This window comes from Octodon degus, unplaced genomic scaffold, assembly GCF_000260255.1.
Source record: "Octodon degus isolate 3935 unplaced genomic scaffold, OctDeg1.0 scaffold00037, whole genome shotgun sequence".
Taxonomy (NCBI): domain Eukaryota; kingdom Metazoa; phylum Chordata; class Mammalia; order Rodentia; family Octodontidae; genus Octodon; species Octodon degus.
Genome location: NW_004524613.1, coordinates 12658136 through 12663952, shown reverse-complemented (window position 1 = coordinate 12663952; position 5817 = coordinate 12658136). Strand labels below are relative to the sequence as shown.

General features: G+C 42.6%; 1 pseudogene; it reads right to left on the bottom strand.

Moving 5' to 3' along the window:
• Window positions 1-4561: 4561 nt before the first annotated feature.
• LOC101565877 lies at window positions 4562-5702 on the bottom strand (annotated as a pseudogene).
• Between the last annotated feature and the right edge of the window lie 115 nt (window positions 5703-5817).

Genomic DNA, 5817 nt, shown 5'->3' with positions numbered 1-5817 from the left:
GAAGCCGGCTGCGTCGGGCCAGGGTGGGGTGACCGCTGTCCCCGCTGCCACCCCCGTGGAGAAGTTGCTCCGTTCGCGTCCTGCGTCTGTTTGCAGGGGTGGAGGAGGGTGGGCTGGTGCCAGGCTGCTGTTCCGGGAGGGGCGGGAGCCCCGAGGCGTCCTCGGTTGGAGCACCCTCTCCGCCCCCTTCTTACGTCCTAGCGAGCACTTGCCCAGAAAATTAAAACCCTAAGGGGGTCTAGCAGTCCCGCTACCAAGTTTTGTGCACTGTTAGGGTGAACGTTTAAGCTTGGACATAATAAAGAGAAAAATTTTAAAAAAGAATTTGTTCCTTTCCGAGTAATTTATTTTTTTTCTATGTGGAGAAATAAAGGAGTCTGTCGCTCCCAAATTTTCCAGGGACATGCCTCTTCGCTTTGCAGAGGCTTGGCAGCTTATTGCTTTTTAAAAAGATGTTATTAGGAAATCCCCGCACTAGTGAGATAATTGAAATTTGAGTTTGTTTGCAGCTTCAGTTTTATTTGATCCAATTAAAAATGCATAAGCAGGCACTTTGTATTTGTGTACATAGAGTATTTCTAGTTTCTGTTATGACTAATTTGACTGTGGTTTCACTAGTGTGGTATCTAATAAGGCAGTATAATTCAATTTTGAGCTTGTAGACCTGTGTTCTCCAAATTAGGGCTTATGGACTATTAGTAATCTGGCCAAGGTTTCTAGTGAATCCTTGGCATCTCCAGCCGTCTTGTCTTTGGGGCGGTGTGTGTGCCTCATTTCTCACCCCTTAAAACTGTTCGTTTTTTCCGTGACAGATTTATAAATAAAGAGGAAAATCATTTTCAGTATTTGCAGTTTTCAGAGTGTCAGGAATATTTTGTCTGAGATTTCATTATTTCCCAAATGATAATATAAGAATACCAACCTTTTAGGTCCCAAATTTCGACATATTTCGTGAGGTCCTGCGTGTGGCCTTTGGAAAAGTTGGGACAGAGACCACTGTCTCCACTGTAGGGTAATTAAGCATTCTGACTCATATGGGGGGGATCTCTCCCAGTGATGGTGCATAGCACAATAATTTGACTGGAAGCCAAATTATAGCAGATTGGCAAACTGACAGCGCGGGAATGAGGGAGGAAAGGGGAGGATGGGAAGGAGGGAAGAAGAGAAGGAGAGGGGGAGAGAGGGAGAAGGGAAGGAGGGAAAAGGGAGGGAGGGAGGGAGAGAGAGAGATTTTGTGAACTTATTTGCTCCCAGGCAGTAGAAAAGTTTGAGATGTATGTATGATAAAATGATTAGGCATGAACTGTCAAGTAACGGGTCATGCCAAACACAGCAGGTGGTTTCCTGTAAGTAGCACATCATTCTACCTGAAGGCCTGGGAAAACGGAGAATGGGAAGAGCCTTAGTTTTGGAGTTCTTTCTGACCCAGGACAGATTTTATAGGTAGATAATGATTTTTAAAAAAAAAAATTTAGCAGTTTTCTTAATGCATTAAAAGCTAACCATACATATTTTTTCCCCTCCCATTTTTGTTAGCTTTGGAATCTGACTGAAGTAACCAGACTTCAATGCTGTTCTTGGTGTCCATGGACCAAGTAGATCGCTTGTGAAATTATTATTATTATTTATTTAATTTTATTTTTTGGGTGGAACTGGGGATTGAACTCAAGCCCTTGCACTTGCCAGGCAAGCGCTTATTCTACTGAGCCATCTCTCTGGCCCCCATGAAATTATTCTTGTGTGCAGTGTGGTGGTACAGTCACCATGGCATCACGGTTTTCTTCCATTACTTCTGTTCTTTGCACGTTTTAGCTTTTGTGCTACAGCCTCACAGACTCTTAAGTATGGTCATTTTCATGCCACAACTTTAAAATTTTCTGTATTTGTAGTTATTTTTATTATTTAGTTTTAGTATAGTTAGAGGTTCTCTGCGCTCCTGAGTACTGTATATAATTTCAGGCAAAACCATATAGAAAAGTTGCAAGACCAGTTAGAAGTGAAGGGGAAGACCACAGCTGACTCCTGCTGCATTTCTTTGGCTGATCCTTTGGCAGTTCCATTGTTGGTTTGTTTTTTTGCATTACTTTTCTTATGACTAAGTCTAATACCAAAAAAAATCTGAAGCAGAATTGTAGGTTTTTAGGAACCAAATCAGTATTGCAGAAAGCTTACTGAACAATAAGCCTTTGGACGGAGTTCTCTTTGACATATAGATGTTTCAAAGATTTTTTTTTTTTTTTTGCTGTACTGGGGATTGAACTCAGGATCCTGTGCTTGCCAGGCAAGCATTTATTCTACTGAGCCATCTCCCCGACCCAAATTTTTGGTTTTCATGGGAGGATAGCTGAGTTTGGGGTTATGTCTTCCTGTGTTAAATCAAGAGGTTCCATTAAACTCAGGTTTCATTCTCACTGTGAGCGCTTAAGCCTTTCAACTTTCGTAGAAAGACTTTGTATTGCAGTGGCCAGATGAACTGCATGTGTTGTGAACACTTTTGAACAGATTTTAGAATTCAGAGACTCTACCTGCAAAATGCACTTTGACACTGGGCAGTGACAGTATCCAAATCAAGTGAAGAAGCTATCACTCTCTCCCTTAGCTGCCTCAGTAAAGCAAGACTTTAAGTAGTTTTGCTTTTAGTAAATGTTTACTGGGTCTCTTATACTTCCATCCCTTGAAAAAGCTATAGTTTAATTGAAGTGAAAAGCTGCAGCAAATTCCATGGCACTGCCTGCAGTCTCCTCTACGAGGTTATTAAAAACTCTTGGAAATACATGAAATAATAACTCGGGGTTAAATATCTGTTTCCTAGAGAACATTTTTGTTTGCAGCGGAATGTGACATAATTGTGATAGGAGCAAAAAGAACTAGCACTGATTGAGTACTTGGTGTGTTCAGCGCTCAGCCAGGTACTGGGGCTGTGGAGGTGTAAAAGCACCCCTGCTTTCATGGCCACTTCTTGAAGCTGGACTGTGGCCCAGAGAAATGAGGTAACTTACTTGAGGCCATAAAGACAGTAATGATAGAGTCAGAGTTTGAACCCAACTCGTCTGACTCTCAAGCACCTACTCTTCACCAGTTACTCTCTTCTCAATAATTCTTTTAAAAGCTCAAGTATGCTAATGTGTTTTAGTGTGGCCCTAGGTTAACACATCTTTCCTAAGTTCTTTTATACACACATCCTTCTTTACTTTTGCATTTCAAGAACTTGTCAGCTTAAAGAGGGATAGAAAACGCATCCTTTTCCCCCACTTTTCTCTAGAGTGTCCTTAGGATTCAGGCAAAGCCTAGCAGTTAATAACTACGTAGTGCAGAGGGAGAATGCAGTCACTTTTTCCTTGCCAAAATGTTCTTTCCTTCACATTGTGGAGGCGTTGATACCCTCATGAGAAATTCTGTTACTTCCATAAAAGTCCTGAAGGTAGTAAGATGAAGTTATTTTAAAATATCCATCCATGTTCCTGATTCAGAACAAAATCATTTGCATGAATTCCAGAGGAAGCTGTTTATTTTTGCCTGTAGTACCTGTGATTGTTGGTTTTTATAGTCAGTATAAGTGATTCTGTACTACGTGCTCTTTTATTCTTAATGTGGTTTGTATCATTGTTTCATTCTGGAACCTTTAGAACCTGTGATGGTATGTATGACATAAATAGTTTCTATTTTGACAAATCAAGGTTTTGTTTCTGTTTTTTATTTTTATTTTTAAGATTGTTTATTTGGTACAGGGTCTCACTTTGCAGCTCAGACTCACAGCAATCCTCCTGTCTCAGCTTCCCTGGCCCTGGGTTTACAGGCGTAAACCACCGTGCCCTGTTTCCATGGCGGGCACAACCTGCAGAATTAGGTACCAGGAATTGAACTTGGGTCCTTGAGCTTGCCAGGCAGGTTCTTAGACCACTGAGGTATCTCTCCATCCCTAAGGTTTCGTTTTTTATTGGTGGATATTTTTTTCTTTTGAGTCATAAGGAAAAGCTAAATAAACCGTGACTTTTTTTTTTTTTTTTTTTTTTTGTGGCTGGCTCAGCCCACCCTGGGGCCGGGGCTGGCCTGGCATGTGATGGTGGGGATTGAACCGCTGTCCCTCCACTTGCCTAAGCAGGCACTTTAGATGGCTGAGCTATCTTGCCAGCCCCAAACCCTGATTTTTCAACAGACCTCCATGGTGCTTTTATCTGCCATTTCAGAATAACTTAATATATTAAGACAGTATTTGAAAATTTCAGGAAAACTGTGAAGTAGAACTATAACCATAGATACAGATCCAAACATACATAGAAAGTGATGCAGTTTGTATTTTGTAAATAAGTGAAGGTAGATTCCCAGTTTTCCATAAGATTCTATAGCGTTCACTAACCTAATTTTATGGATCAGATATGTAATTAAAATTTTAATGTACTTTGGATTTTATTATATACCTGGTGTCCAAGGTACTTTGTTTTGCGAATCCATATTTTTTTAAATTCCAAGATTTTTTTTTAAGTTTTATTTGGTATTTAATTAAGGTTAAATCTCTAAGAATGAGGAGCCCTTGTTAGAGAGCTCAATGGTCCAAAAAACCTCAGATCTCATAGTGAACCACGGGCTGAGATCACCACCTCCATCTTTGCTGGGATCACCACCTCCTTCCAGGCACAGATTATTATAAGTGATATAGGAACATGAAACTCCCAACCTGGCCTGGATGAGTTCGTGTTCTCTAAAACCGAAGAATGAATTTTAGGAACAAACGGAGGTTGAGGGTAAAACTTTATTGGAAAGGAAAGCTTCTGTTGGAGATGGACAGAAGGGAGGCCCGAGCGGGTTGCCCTGGAAGCTGTCTCTTTCAGGTTATTTTTATAGGGCAAAACCATGCAGGGCTAAGGTAGAGACAAAGGGGTCTCGCTTAGGCAGATGCAGGGTGGGACAAAACTATGGTCAACCAATGGGATGACAAGCACCATTGCTCAGGTAAAATTTATTAGGCCTTGGACCAAATGGGGTAGCGAGTCACGTAGCAAGTAGGCATGAATGTAAAACGGGACCTTATCTGGGTGGCCTTCAGACGACAATCCTGGATGCCACCTTTAGGGAGGTCAGCATTTGATCTTTAGGTCTGGCTCACACCGGAGCATCTCCCACAGTTGTAAAGTGTCTGGTCTTTGTCATCTCCTTCCAGGGCCTGACCCTGTCTTACTGCCTACAATATTCTGTCTAACTCAGGCTGCCTGCAACATAAGGATACTGCTTCGGCCCCACAGGCTGATAGCCGGGTACATCTCCCCTACCTGGAACATAAAAAGCATGAATGCCATGAAGCTGAAGAGATGGTTATACATGATATGCCAAGAAACAGGTGTGGGAGATGTGTCCACACGGTTCCGGATATACATGTCTAGATGCCAGTGAGTCGGTTCACCGCAGTTCAACCTCAGGTCTGGGTGGTCCCATTCTTACTGTGGATCCCTCTCATGCTGTGAGCAGTCAGGCAGCTTTGGGTAGTCTCCATACCCCACGTCTTCATCCGGGTAAGGCTCATGGTCTTCCACATGCATATTATACTTCTTGGTGGCGGCTGCCCGTTCCTTTGGGGTCCTGGGATAGGCACCTGGTAGCATGTCCTTGGTAATGTGGGAGGCTGTCCGTGCCCCCAACGGCACCGCCTGCTGTGCTGTGCTTTGCAGCTTCCGGAAACCCAGAGCCAGAGCCTGGGCTCCTGCCATCTTCGCCTTCCTCCCAGTTCACTCTGCCCCAAGATTTTATATAAAAAGGAAGGTTTCTAGTTGAAAGAAGGCCTAAACATTACAAGTTTAAGGCCCACTTGGGCTACATGGAGTA